Genomic DNA, 15480 nt, shown 5'->3' with positions numbered 1-15480 from the left:
CCTCACCAGATGGACTCACCTCACACCCCACCTCGAGTACCTACACTGGCTACCAATCCAGAAATGATGCCAGTTCAAGATGCTGACCCACACATACAAACCCTGCACAATGAAGGACCAGCATACATCAACAAATGCATAACCTTCCACCAACCGACCAGACACCTATGATCCGCTAACGTTTCCCTTGCTGAAACCCCTGGATCTGCAGAAGCAAAGGTGGAGGACACCCCTTCTCAACCAAGCGGCTAAAGCTAGGGACGACATGTCCCTGTCCTCAGGATGACCTCATCGCTCCGGCAGTTCAGGAAATCACTCAAGGCCTGGCTATTCGAATGAACATATCACCACCAAGCAGTTAACATCTCCAGTGCCTTGAGACCCCCACAGGTGATTTGCTGTGCTTTATAAATCCTTGATTAATTGATCTATATCCAGCACTAATGGTTTCTTATTTGTAATTATATTGTTCAAATTACTACAATATCCAGAAGAACTACTGGAGTCATTAACAATATTATGAATTGCCTGACTTGATTCTTCTGGGTTCATCACAAGGAGAAGCAACATAATACTATATATTGCAAGTGATGGGCCTGCCAGGCAAATGTTGGTTACATAGTCTGCCCAACTAAGTCACAAATCTAAACCAGTCAGAGATAAGAAATAGATTGGTCACAAACACCCACAACAAAGGCTTTGACAAACTATTGCATGGAAGTGCACATGACCAGTCACTAAACAGGAAGCCAGTTGGGGCCCCCACAACATAAGACTTCTTTAGCTGATACAGGTTATGTGGATGGTTTTACGATTTGAACTTCTCTAAGGCAATACCCCCCAAAAAAAAACATGACATACTTTATTATAGATTACAAGACACGTGTTGGGATCATGAAAACGCCTATGTCACCCCAAAGAATGCTAGCCTTTGAGAAACCCCTCAAATTGCAGACCTCAGTCTGCCTCTGAGATTCTGAAAGAACCAAAAGGCTAAGGTACTGGCAAGCCTGCACTACACAAAAAGATGCTGCATACTTTAACATGTTCCCTAGTTTCTAATTTCCAGAGTGCAAATTGTAATTGCTCAATGAACTTTCACATGAAACAGCCCCAGGATTTGGCAGACACTCAGCTCACTACAGATGTACATGCCAAAGAAATCATGAAATCAGTAAACATGCTGCTGAAAAAATAAAGCATTTAATCCATCAGATGACATTTTCTCGACTGCTGATCTTTAATAATATCCAGCATCAATTTAGAGAATTCAGACATTGCTAGACATTGCTAGTCTGCATCACACCACATTGGCTTTATCAAGAGCAGTTATTCTCTAAATCACTCAGTACATTTCTGGCGTAGAACAATAAAATCATGTCACATGCTTATCAGAATTTCACTGGCTCCCCAGGAAAGTCAAACAAAAATTTAAGTTGGCCCATCTCAGATGTAACACTCTTAACATTCACAAACTACCATGTTAAGACAAATATATTATCATTTCCAGCGGTGCACATGGATTAAGGAGATAGATATCACTAAAACTATAAACCATACATACACTTAGAAATCCTTCTCATGCTCCAACAAATGTGGCCTGGAATGATCCCCTGGTAGGCTTCCTCATTGCTCAACCATATCCCCTAGCTTTTAGTATAAAAGATCCTCATTTCACAGATGCTCCCATAACTAGTCATACACCTACATCTCCACCCCATCCACAAACTATGGACTGGTTATCTCTTGAAGTCACCAGCAGATCCCCACTCTCTATCCTCATTTCTATCCACTTTCTACAATACCTTGCCTCCCATTCATGTATTTTCTTTGTCTATCACTTCCATTGTTCTCTGTAGAGATGCAGGCCTCAGCCTTCAAACTTGTTAGTAGAGAAGTGATCTGGTACCCTTCTGGAGTTAAATGTACTATTTTAAACTAAGAAATTTTTATGTAAGATTTCAGTCGTGTTCACACAACTTCCATCAATGTGATTGCCAAGAAACAATAACTTTAAACGTTTTTTTTTTTTTAAAACAGGAACATCTCTGTAGTGTCGGTAGTTGAGAATGCTCACCGTTCTCGATTGCCTCGCGCTGGGAATTCTGCACGCGCATCGAGGCATTCGAGAACGGTGTGGGAAGAGACGGTCTGGAGCGGATTGAGCGGCAGCGCTGTCTCCCTTCTGCGATATATCTTAAAACGAATAAAGTAATTATTTAAGACACTCGTTATCAGCAGTTCTTACAATTGGCGATGAGTGGAAAAGAACTCTACCGGTATTTTTCATGACGAGTGTGCCGCGTTGTGAACAACCGCTTCTCCGGTGAGTCAAGCGCTGGGCAGCACTCACGCTGCAGCCGAAAATTGCCTGTTTCATCAATCCAGTGCTGGGCAGCATTCACGTTGCAGCTGAGGATCGTCTTCACCGGGTGGGTGTGTACCGTTACTGGTACTGCCTTAACTAATACGTCATACTGTTTAAGCGGCCATTTTGGATTGCTCACATGTCATTTTAAAAGCGGCAGCCATTTTAAGTTGGGACAGTTCGGCTGACAGAGGGGCAGCCATTTTAAGTCACATGTCAACTATGCGGCAGACATCTTAATTTGGGACAGTTCGTGCCAACTTAAAAAGGCAGTTTTTATTGATTAGTATATGCTAGCTGTCATTTGGACTTTTTACAAAGATGATAATTCTAGAAATAATTTGAATTTGGAAATTGGTTTATTAGTACTTGTAACACTTTATTTAAACCATCTATAACCTACTATTAGCAATTATAGTAATCTTTAGAAGGGAGACAGTGCAAATATATGGCGGCTAACAATCCTTGGAACTTATCACTTCCACAATCTTTTATTCCTGTTGCTCATTCACCAATAATAAAATGGGAAGAATGGAGCGAATTTTTCAGGAATTATATCTCTGCCATTGAGGAGGAAGAAGAACTTTCAGCTGAGAAAAAATATAGGATCCTTTTGCATTGTTTAGGACCAGATGGTCTGAAAATCTTTAAAAACATTAATAAGAAACCTAGGCAAGCGGGTGATGGCGACCTGTATAAGAATGCGCTTGAAGATTTAGATAACTATTACAGACCTAGAGTGTGCATTGCTGTGGATCGTTATACGTTTTTTCATCGGAAACAAGGGAAGGAGGAACCAGAAGAGGATTACGTATCTGCCTTAAAGAATTTAGCAATTAATTGCAGATTCGGTGATTTACATGATGAGCTTATTCATGACCAGATTGTTATGCAATCGTCAAACTCGAATATTCAAGACAATCTGTGGGCCAAAGGAGAAAGCTCTTTGCAGGAAGTCATTGATATTGTAAAAAGGGCAGAATTGACGGGAAGGTGTGCGAAAGAAGTTTTAAGTGAAAATAAAGGCGAAGAGACCATAATTGCAAGAGTGAAGGAAAAAATACACAGTAAAGATTCTAAAAAGAGAAGCACAAGGAGAATAGGAATAGAATCTAAGAATTATAATTAGAATGATAAAAAGAAGTGTTATAGATGTGGCAGTTATGACCACTTGGCGAATGATAAATTGTGTCCGGCAAAGAAACTGAAATTTTTAACATGTGGAATTGTAGGTCATTTCCAAAAAGTGTGTCAGAGGAAGAGTGGAGGTAGCAAAATCCTGGATCTTGTAGACACAAACTCTTCAGAGGATGATGATTTGAACATGTGTATTTTGTGTGTAAATTCTTCTGATGAAGATACTATTCTTTGCACGAAACAAGAAGAGAAAAATAGAATGAAAAAACCAAGCTGTGAGATTATGCTGGGAGGTGTGACTATGCACATTGTAGTAGATTCAGTTTCTCCATATACTATTATTAATCAAAATGTGTGGGAAAAGAGTCTCAAGCATATTGTGGGTGAAGAGTTATGCTCACCGGACATAACAATCAAGACATTTACTGGTGAGATTATCGAATTGTTAGGCTACAAGGAATTGGAATTCCAGTATAAGGACAGACAAATGACCGGAAAATTGTATATTGCAGTCACTGGTCCTTCCGTTTTGTGATGGATTGATCAGAGGAAATTGGGCGTAATATTGGATCCAAATAATCCTGAACCTGTATTGTCCATAGAAAAAGGGTCAGGAATTGGTCAACTGGTCAGCAGAGATTCTCTAAAGTATTTACGGGGAAGATTGGAAAAATGAAAGACTTTATGCACCTTATTCATTTAAAAAAGGATGCTGTCCCACAAGTGCATAAAGTAAGAAACATTCCAATTTCCCTAAAGGAAGATGTTAAGTTGCAATTGGACAAACTACAAGAAGAGAAAATTATAGAACCCATTGAATCTTCTGAGTGGGTGGCCCCGTTAGTCGTGGTGAAGAAAGCCAATGGGGGTTTACGATTATGCATCGACTTAAGAGATCTTAATAAGAATATACTAGTTGATCAATTCCCCTTACCGCATATTAGTGAAATGTTATCACGCACTAGAGGAATGAAATGGTTTTCTACTATTGATTTAAAAGCGGCCTATCATCAGGTACTGTTACATCCCAGTAGTAGGGACTTGACCGCTTTCATTACACCCTTTGGGTGTTACAGGTTTCGACGAGTACCATTTGGCTTGGCGTCAGCAGCAGCCATGTTCCAAAGGTTAATGTACTCAATCCTTGTAGGAATAGATAATACGATGGTCTTCCAAGACGATATCCTGGTGATGGGTAGGTCAAGGGATGATTATGACCAAACTTTATTAAAAGTATTGAATACGTTGGATGAAAAGGGCCTGACGGCAGAATTTAGTAAATGCAAATTTGCTTGTGACCATGTCAATTACTTAGGGCATGTTGTATCTGCTCAGGGAATTAAACCAAAGGAAGAGTTATTGTCTGCAATAAGAAAGGCACCTAATCCTCACAATAAGGATGAGGTCCGTGCTTTTCTGGGTTTAGTGGAATTCTATTCCAAATTTGTTAATAACTTTTCTACGAAAACGTATGATTTAAGGCAATTGCTTAAAGCAAAAAACAAGTTTTTGTGGACAGATGCGTGTCAAAATGCTTTTGACATGTTGAAAAATGATATCTGCAATGCTCCACCATTGCAAGGCTTTGATTCAAGTCTTAGAAGTGTTATTACCACTGATGCTAGTTGCAAGGGAATAGGAGCAGTTCTCACCCAAATTAATAAGGAGGGGTATGAAGATACTATTGCTTTTGCCTCACGTTCATTAACTACATCTGAGGAGAAGTATTCAGTTATTGAGCGTGAGGCACTTGCATGTGTATGGGCAATGGAACATTTTAGACAGTATGTGTGGGGTACTACAGTCATATTAAGATGTGACCACAAACCTGTGGTGAAAGTTTTAACCACGAAGGGGTTGTATAAAGCTTCTCCTAGGCTTGCCAGAATGTCTGTGCGTTTGTTTGATTACAACTATGAGGTACAATACTTACCTGGAGTGAAGAATACAGTTGCAGACTTCTTAAGCTGCATGCCCTTGCCATCCAACGATATTGAAGAGTTTCAGAACACTGATGAAGATGGGAAAGAAGACATGTGGGTGGCTATTGAGGAGGAAAGTATATGCAAAGGTATCACGCGAGATGAATGGAATACAGAGCAGAATTTGGATGAGGTAATGAAAGAATTGAGTGTCATGATAAGGGTGGCCGTTAAAGAAAATGATTAATAAAAATGTGTTACCTTTTTGGGAAGTAAGGGACAAATTATCTATGGAAGAAGGTCTATTTATTAGGAATGGGAAGGTAATACCTCCCTTCACCTTAAGAGGGAAAATTCTTGAGATTTGCCACGAAGGCCATCTAGGCATCGGTAAAACTAAGAATAGAGTGAAACAGTGGTACTGGTGGCCAGGGATAGATAAGGAAGTAGAAAGGTTGGTGAGAGATTGCCCTGTTTGTGAAAATGCAGATAAAACGCATGTGGTGTTGAAACCGCCTTTACACCCCATTCCTTCTCCAAACATGTCATGGGAAAGAGTAGGTATTGATGTCATGGGACCAACTGGTGAAGGTGAAGAGCAGACTTTCTTGTTAGTACTTGTAGATCACTTTTCTAAGTGGCCAGAGGTAGCGATTGTAAGGAAGGCTGATGTAAGCAGTATCATCAAATTTATGGATAACATTTTTGTAAGAGAAGGTTTACCAAAATGTATTGTGTTGGACAATGGGACACAATTCACGTCTTCTGCTTTCCAAGATTATGTGGGAAGGAATGGGATAAGGCATCATACTACTTCAATTTACCATCCTGCAGGTAATGGTTCTGTAGAAAGGTTCAACCGTGTACTTAAAGGAATGATTCAGTGGTCTAATTGCAATAATTTAGTTTGGAAAACAAAGTTATGGAAAACCCTGTGGGCTTTTAGGATTACTGTATGTAACAGTACTAATACTAGTCCGTTTGAACTCATGAGGGGTAGAACTCCCATGTCAAAAGATAATGTTGGTTGGCTCAAAGCTGCAAAAAGAGTAGAATGGAGTCCGGAAGAAGTGAAGACAAATATTGGGAAAGCTCAGGATAACTATAAGAAGTATTATGATGACATACACAAGTGCAAAGAGGTTAGGTTGTGTGTTGGAGATATTGTGAGAGTCAAGAGTAATAATCACACTATTAAAGGACAAAGTAAATTTTCTTCCCCCATGAGAGTAATTGCTGTGTACAATAATTCAGCACGACTCAATGATGGTAAAGTGTGGCATATATCAGCTTTGTCACTGTGTAAGAATTCCAGAGTTGTCTCGGGAACGGAGATTAGTATTCCGAAGAGTCATATGTGGAAAGAATGGTTGGAAGAGAGGAATGAGGGAAGAGAAGAACATGTTCATCAATGTCAACATAGTGTGGATTCAGGGAGCTCTGATGATCGCCATCTTCCATCAAATGACCTGAGGTCACATGACAGTTCCAGAGACTCTAGTGGCTTGCATGAAATCGGCTGTAGGAGTGAAAGGTGGAGTAGATTTGGCAGGAGAATTGTGATACCAAAGAAATTAAAAGACTATTATTCATAGCAATGTTCTATAGATACGCGTTTTGGGATGTTCAACTGTTTATTGTAAACCCGAAGAAAAAGACTATTATTTATAGTAATGTTTTACTGTTTATTTATAGGCAACTGTTTTATTTATAGGAATACATACATTGTTTATTCTCATATTGTTTTTACTGTAAAGAGAGAAGATATGTAGTGTCGGTAGTTGAGAATGCTCACCGTTCTCGATTGCCTCGCGCTGGGAATTCTGCACGCGCATCGAGGCATTCGAGAACGGTGTATGAAGAGACGGTTTGGAGCGGATTGAGCGGCAGCGCTGTCTCCCTTCTGCGATATATCTTAAAACAAATAAAGTAATTATTTAAGGCACTCGTTATCGGCAGTTCTTACAATCTCATAAATCAAATAAAATTTCTAGCAAAAGCAACATTCAAGGTATAGACTGATGGTGAGCTAATGGACAGTTCCCATTCCCCTTTAAATAACATTAGTTTATTATTTAATTCACTATCACATTAATCATTAATTGGCAAAAAAATCATCAGATAAGAAGTATAATCAGCAGAAGTTTAATAAAACATGTACAGTCCTAAATTTCACAATTAATAAACGTTGGTAAACTATGTCAGGCTAAGAGTTTAGAAAGTACCCCACAATGATACGACAAACATACATTCTTTGACATAAGATTTGAACAAAATCTATTCACTGTTTTTTTCCATTGTACCTATGTTTGTTTCAGCAAGTTGTCTAAAACTTCAAAGTGTTAAGAATGGCTGAAATTCCCAGCAGAAGTCTCTACATCTCAAAAACCTGAGGATTCTGGATGTTTAGCTCACTCGACTAACATATCCACTACAGGCATTGGTATATGACCACCAGGTCTCAGGTTTGAACCGTAGCAGATTCACTATATCTTTAATCTTTTTCAAAACAATAAAATAAGTTTGATAGAGTAGTGGTAGAATAAAAGTTTCCTGTAATCAAATAATACATGATTATGATACTATTATTTGAGTCATGGACTGTGTAGCTTCTCCTCACTGAAGGTTCTGGTGTCAATGCCCCCCACTGGTATTTAATTGGATCTCTGTCTGCTTTTTTAGTCTGTTTTTCTCCACTATTTGATAAGGACGTAATGTATTGCCACCTGTTTCCAGAATACTCTTGTCTGTGTTCAGTTATGACTTTAATATGAATAAAGACTGACACTCCCTTTAAGACAGCAATAAGTGGACGCCTGCTACATTTTTTGCACATCACAAGAAGAGGTTGATATGAAAAGAAGACACAGTACCTTCTGTTTTTGGAGAAGTGTTGGTATTTTCTAATTAATAGGATTGCAGTCCCACTGAAAAGTGCTGATGTTCTCACTTTGGGAGAAGAAATTCATGTCAGTATCTTTGTAATTGACATTTTAAAAACAGCAGCAAAATAACCTTTTATTTTCTATAAATGTTTTAATACTGAAAAAATAACAATGATAGTAAAAAATGGTTTCTGCTTTCAAAATCAAAATTATCTCCCAACTCATTAGTACTGTGAGATATTTCACATTGTTTTTCAGTATGCATATTTGCACAATTATGGTGTACATAGATGGCCATTCCTAATTTGAAGAGGAACATGAATAGGGCTTATTTGTTTCCAGAGCTGTCTCAGTAGCTTGAAGTCCCCCATCAAGTTCAGAATGATATAAAGGAGATAACACATAATTTCATTTTTGGATGTGCAAACTTCTGGAGGGGGCCATTGTTGGTGGGGCTATCATTTCACACACTGCTGGTCGAGACACTATTAGAATATACCTTTGGAAGACCAGTAGGTCCAGATTTAATGCGCAAACGCATGGAAAAGGCATATGTCCATGACTGCTTTTTCCTCCAGTAGCACATTAAAGCCAGATCTTTTGTCTTCACCAATGTATTCCCCTAAGACATTGAGCACTGTTGGAGCTCAGTGTGTCCACCAGACCTGCGAGCATCGGATGTCGGCAAGATGTTTTATACCAAACGAGTCCTGTGCATGTCAGAAATAAAAGCACTGAAGGCTTACTGAAAATGTTTCTTTTCTGATTAAGAGCAGCAAGAACTGCATATTGATAACATGCTTCAAGGTAACAAGAAGATGTTTGTGGGGGAATCTCTCAATGTGCCCCATAAAGTGCTCCTACAGACATTGAGACGTACACTTGAGGTATGAAGAATAAACTAGGTTATAGAAAATTGTGGGTCACAAAATGAAGTGACTCACCAAAAGATCAAAAGGAAGGATAATAAGCCAGATACCCGTTCACAATGTAAAGCATTCATGTGTTGGTATTCCCATAGCATGGACCTTGGGCAAGAGCCATAGACTGTTGCCCAATATGGGAGATGATAGAAAATGATGCAAGACTGTATTAATCAAGTGGTGACATATCCTTTGGTTACAGACATTTACACTAGTATCTCATACATTTAAATTTTAAGCACATTGTGAATAAGTTATTTCCCAGGACTGTACAATTTTCAGTCAGTGCCAAGCTGGAATCAAATCCAGGTCCTCAGATTGCTAGCTTGGCCACTAGACCACATCGCCTTCCTTAGCTGATGTACTAGAACTTTCGAAAAAGCTTAAAACACTCAATGTCACCACTCCTGTGAACACTCATGTTTCAACATACCCATTAGGCCACATTCCTCAGGCTGCCTAGTGAGTAGGCCAAATGCAAATTAGTTTGATATTTATGTTTTTATGAGGGTAGCACCTAAATGAATTGTCTCTCCTTTAAGGTTGATGTTTACTTATTGCATATACACAATCGTTTAAAGTAAGCACATACATGTCATGCATAAGGGGTAACTGTGCAACCTGCTCCAATATTACCACTGAAATGGTTCTGATTATATCTTTGGCCCTATAGATTGTAAATGTCACCGGAAGTCCGAGATGGCAAAGACAAGTTAACTGTTAAGTATTTTTTATATTACAAGCTGTTTTATTCAAAGTGGGCATTGACTGGAATTAAAATGTTAAGGTTTTGTTTACCGGTCACAAATATCACTACTACTGGAGTATTGGACTCTCTTTTTACTGTATTTAATTAGTTGCTTTCCCAGTGGTGCACCACCTGTTTAATTTTATTTCATTGGGGCCTTTTCCTGCCTCTCAGGCTCTCTATGCAGCAGGGGCCTTGGTGGAGTTGTAAGCCGTTTGATACTAGAAATAATTATTCTTTCACATAGTATTGTGGACAACTAGGCACTTATGGGGATTTGTGCGTTACCTATGAGCGTGCTGCATGTTTTTTTTGCTTGTTTCTTCTTTAAGGCTCTTACGCACTCCCTACTTCAGTACACACCATGTCACGTTTTAAGGATAATCGTGAAGAATTGGCAAGGGATCTATTTACTCATCAACTTAGTGCCAACCCAACTGATGTACCAACACAGAAGACTAATAGCCTAAAAGTGAAATTTCAAAAGCTGGAGAAATAAAAAAAAACAAGAACTGGCCAGATGGTGGGATGGAATCACTCTACAAAAATACTTAGATAACAAGATACCCAGAGGTCTCAGGATTTTAATCTTTCCGACCTATGAGGATCTGGACGAGGAATCACTTAAAGATTGGGAGGACAACTTACAAAACACATCCTTTACCATGATGTGTAATATGACAATGTGAAAGATCATGAACCCATAATAAGAAGAGGTGGTGACCCCGGTGATACTGACTTGTCTAGTGGGAGCTCTGTATCTTCATTAGATAGTAGCACTTCAAGAGAAAGTGGCCCTTAAAAACAAACCCCTTGCAGTGCTTCGAATTTTTTAGTGGAAATGGAGAGATTACGTTTAGGTACAAAAACAACTTGAAGAGAAATAAGATCAGAAGGGGTGGGAAACGATGGAGACAAAGGTACAGAAAAACCGGGAGTCCGAACCAGGTCCAAGAAGGACTAGAACCAACTCCGCCTACTGCAATGCAGACGGAAGGGGACTTGGTTATAGTCAATTTGTCTGATCGCTCTCTGAATATGACTGAATGCAACTTACTGAGCAAGGGTTTGGGCTTCTGTCCAACTCAGACTAATGACCTAGTAGAAGTCATCATGGATTTATTTAAATTTACTCATGTTTTAAAACTCAAGAACTACTTTTCTTCTTTTTTACCACGGGGGGATGGAAATAGATTGCACCCTACATTACAGACAGTAGAGACTTCCACCGAGGATACTCATATGCCAATACAATCAGTTTCTGATTTACATGATTTACAACTCCTGATGTCCCTGGGAGATGATCAAGCTCGAGATATTGAGGACAGGACTAGTGGGTAAAAATTACGTTCTAAATTCATACTAGCTAATACCCATAGTGACATTGAATTGTTCGCCAATAAGGTATCATCAGACTTACACAAATGTTTTAACACACGTATGAGTAATTGGCAGCAATTTGACAATTCGACTCTACTACAAAGAGAGGCTCTTTCTAGCCTTAAAAATGATCAGTCAATAGTGATTTGTGAGGCAGATAAGGGACGCAACGTGGTTATCATGAACCAATGTGATTATATGGAAGAAATAAACAGGCAACTGGCTGATGCCACGTGCTATAGGCACCTTACAAATAATCCAATTGGTGACCTGACGGAATATGTTAATAATAAACTATGGGGGTGGCATGAATTAGGTCTACTTTCTAATGATGAATTCAAATATCTTACTGTAACAAACCCCAAATACCCCTGTATATATATTCTTCCAAAAATGGACAAAGGAGGTAACTTCCCCCCCGGAAAGACCTACCATACCCGGTACTGATTTACCTACAGAGAAATTGTCAGAATATGTGGATTTCTTCCTACAAAAGTTTTTTTGCAATTTGCTTCTTTCATACAGGATAGTAAAGATATCCTCAATAAATATGAGGACTTCACTTGGTCGGATGACCTTACATTTGTTACCATGGATGTGAATAGTTTATACATGTGCATCCGAAAACCCTTTGGTATACAAGCAGTCACTTCATATTTAAATACTCTAACAGCTGATCATTTTGCGCATAACCAGATGGTTATAGAAATGATTGACATTATATTGTCCAAAAATTACTTTCTACACAATACTGAGTGGTTTCAACAGATACAAGGGACGGCGATGGGTTCACAATTTGCCCCATCATACGCTTGCTTGTTCATGGGCTGGTATGAGAAAATACACGCCTGGGGAAAACATGCCTCCCACTGGACTGAGTTTATTGCCTTCTGGGGGGAGGTATGTAGATGACATTATCATAATATGGAATGGAACTATTGAACAACTTACTTTGTACCATGCCTTTCTCAATGATAATCCTTACAACGTAAAACTCAGTTTACATTATAGTAAAGATACCATCGACTTCTTGGACATCAGATTTTTTTATAGAGCAGAATTGTATACAGAGGCCCTCATTACAACATTGGCAGTAAAAGCCGCTTACCGCCGTGCAGAAGACCGCCAACACACCGCTGCGGCCGCAGAATTCCGCCACAGCTATTACGACCCACTGTTCGGAATCCGCCGAAATTCAAACACCCACACAAGTCTGCCACACCAAAGGTCAGTGATAAACTGGCGAAAACAAAACCTCCACCGTCACGCCAACAGAAACACGCCCATGCTATTACAACCCACAAATCCACGCAGCAGTCTTTCAACTGCGGTATTCCATTGGCGGTACACACCGCCACGCTCAAAATACACACACATCTCAAAACACCGCCACATTGGACAATTCCAAATACACACACCTGATACACATACAAACACCACTCCCACACACCCATCCCAATATAAAACACACACCCACATCACCCACAAACCCCTACGACCAAACATTAGAGACGAAGGCGACAGACAGAGAGCACAGCAATAGACAACCCCATCACACAGAGGCACACAACACCATCACCCATACAACATCCACGCACAAAACACCCCACACCACTACACATCACCACACTCATCAACACATACACCACCCCACACATCACCTACACCACCCCATGGCACGGCAAAGACACCCCAGGTTTTCGGAGGAGGAGCTCAGGGTTATGGTGGAGGAAATCGTACGGGTAGAGCCACAGCTATTTGGATCACAGGTGCAGCACACCTCTATAGCTGGGAAGATGGAGCTATGGCGAAGAATTGTGGACAGGGTCAACGCAGTGGGACAGCACCCAAGAAATCGGGAGGTGGAACGACCTACGGGGGAAGGTGCGTTCAGTGGTCTCCAGGCACAACATCGCGATTCAGCGGACTGGCGGCGGACCCCCCCTCCTCCCCCACAACTAACAACATGGGAGAAGCAGGTCTTGACCATTATGCATCCAGAGGGCCTCGGAGGAGTCGGTGGAGGAATGGACACTGGTAAGTCAAATCTTAACTATCATATCCCCCACCCTACCTGCATGCTATCACACACCACCACCCTCACCCCCTCCCCTATCAGTCCAACTCCTCACTAATGTACTAATAACACAAACCACCCATCCCTACACCAAGCCCTGCATGACACAACAAAGCATGGACACCTATCACTAAAGCATGCCCACTGCACATACCCATAACACCCCCACAACCATCATCACACAAGCCCCCACACAGGAATGCTGGCACTGGGGTACACGCACACCCACCCATTGCACACCATGACACACACAGATGCAATAATCATGCTTTTATACCCCTGCAGGACCACTACGTTACGTCACCAGACACGAGGGTCAAGACATCTCCACTCCACCCACAGAAGAGGCCCACAGTGACGACAGCAGCTCTGTCCAACTGGATCCAGATGACCAGCCCGGACCATCGTGGGCCTCGGGACAGTCGGTTCCCCTCGCACAGGCACAGCCCAACACTGACCTTCCACCCTCTGGTAACACCAGCACAGCACCCACCCAGCGGGACCATACCTCCGTCCCCAGGACACGACAATCAGCTGTGTGTCCACCACTACAGGAAACCCAGGATAACGCACCACCCCAATAACAACAGGGACCTGGGGGCAGTGGTAGTGGGCATACGGTCCAGGGGACGGAGACCCAGGAACACAGGGGAACTGGGAAGGCTGCTGTGCGACAGGGGGCGGACAGGCCAAGGGAACCCACTCTCCACGAGGCCCTCTCCTCCATCATGGGAGCATACCACCACTCCCAGGAGACGATGGCAACGGTCCTGGCCAAGTTTCAGGAGACCCAGCGCATGCAGGAGGAACAGTATTTGGGGTTCAGGGAGGAGCTCAGAACCATCAGCTCCACCCTGGGCACCATCGTAGGGGTGCTGAAGGACATACAAAAGACCATGAAGGACACCGTGGCACTCCAAGGGGCCCTTGACACTAGCCTGGACGATGAACTGCCCACCACCTCCGCCGGCGCTAGTGGACAGGATGCCCTGCCACAGGACCACCACACCAGCACCCCACCCCCTGCAGACGGTGAACCACCCCCCAAGCGGTCCCTGAGATCCAGGAACAGGACAGAGCAAGATGGCAAGACCCCCGCCAGGAAATGAGACCACCTTGATTTTCCTCCCACTGTCCCACTTTCTTACCCTGTCCAGATTGGAACTGCCCCAGCTCCACTTCCTATGCCCATGTGGGCAAAGCACCTCTGAGACTAATAGACTGGACTCTGCCATGGACATTCCTCCACCATCAACCATCACCATTTTGCCACCCCCTACAATAATTAGCACTTCAATAAACACCCTTGAACCACAAAACAATCTGGAGTCAGTCTGTGATTTTGAAAAATTGTAATATCTATGACAATGACAAAAAACGTTCGGAAATGTAATGTCAACATACCTATGTTACACATCACAAACCCATGAAGGATGCAAGCAGATGACACACATTGGTAACCACACCTGTGAAACCGTAATGGAAATGTATCACTCAGTTAGCAAATACTACTTCACATTGACAGACAGGATAGAGGTAGAAGTGTGAAAGTACTTGTAGTAGGCAGGAATGTGTTCTCACCTGTGTGTCACAGGAAATATTGCTGTATGACAGAGTCCCTGTTGTCAATGTCTTCTTCCTCTGCTTCCTCCTCATCACTGTCCACAGGCTCCACAGCTGCCACAACACCGTCATCTGGACCATCCTCCTGCAGAAAAGGCACCTGTTGTCGCAAAGCCAAGTTGTGAAGCATAGAGCAGGCGATGATGATCTGGCACACCTTCCTTGGTGAGTAGAATAGGGATCCACCTGTCATATGGAGGCACCTGAACCTGGCCTTCAGGAGGCCGAAGGTGCGTTCGATCACCCTCCTAGTCCGCCCATGGGCCTCATTGAAGCGTTCCTCTGCCCTGGTCCTGGGATTCCTCACTGGGGTCAGTAGCCATGACAGGTTGAGGTAACCAGAGTCCCCTAATAGCCACACACGCTGCCTCTGGAGTTGACCCATCACATACGGGATGCTGCTATTCCGCAGGATGT

At 41.9% G+C, this 15480-nt stretch overlaps 1 long non-coding RNA gene across 1 annotated transcript in view; it reads right to left on the bottom strand.

The window, feature by feature from the left end:
* LOC138300737 (uncharacterized) overlaps positions 1–15480 on the bottom strand; it is a 1159497-nt gene that overhangs the window by 599510 nt on the left and 544507 nt on the right. The window contains exon 2 of the long non-coding RNA XR_011204994.1: positions 8301–8376. This is a non-coding gene — a long non-coding RNA (uncharacterized lncRNA). The remainder of the gene's footprint in view (positions 1–8300; positions 8377–15480) is intronic.

Source organism: Pleurodeles waltl, chromosome 6 (assembly GCF_031143425.1).
Source record: "Pleurodeles waltl isolate 20211129_DDA chromosome 6, aPleWal1.hap1.20221129, whole genome shotgun sequence".
Taxonomy (NCBI): Eukaryota; Metazoa; Chordata; class Amphibia; order Caudata; family Salamandridae; genus Pleurodeles; species Pleurodeles waltl.
The sequence above is the reverse complement of the archived record's forward strand: the minus strand, read 5'-3'. Positions and strand labels throughout refer to the sequence as shown.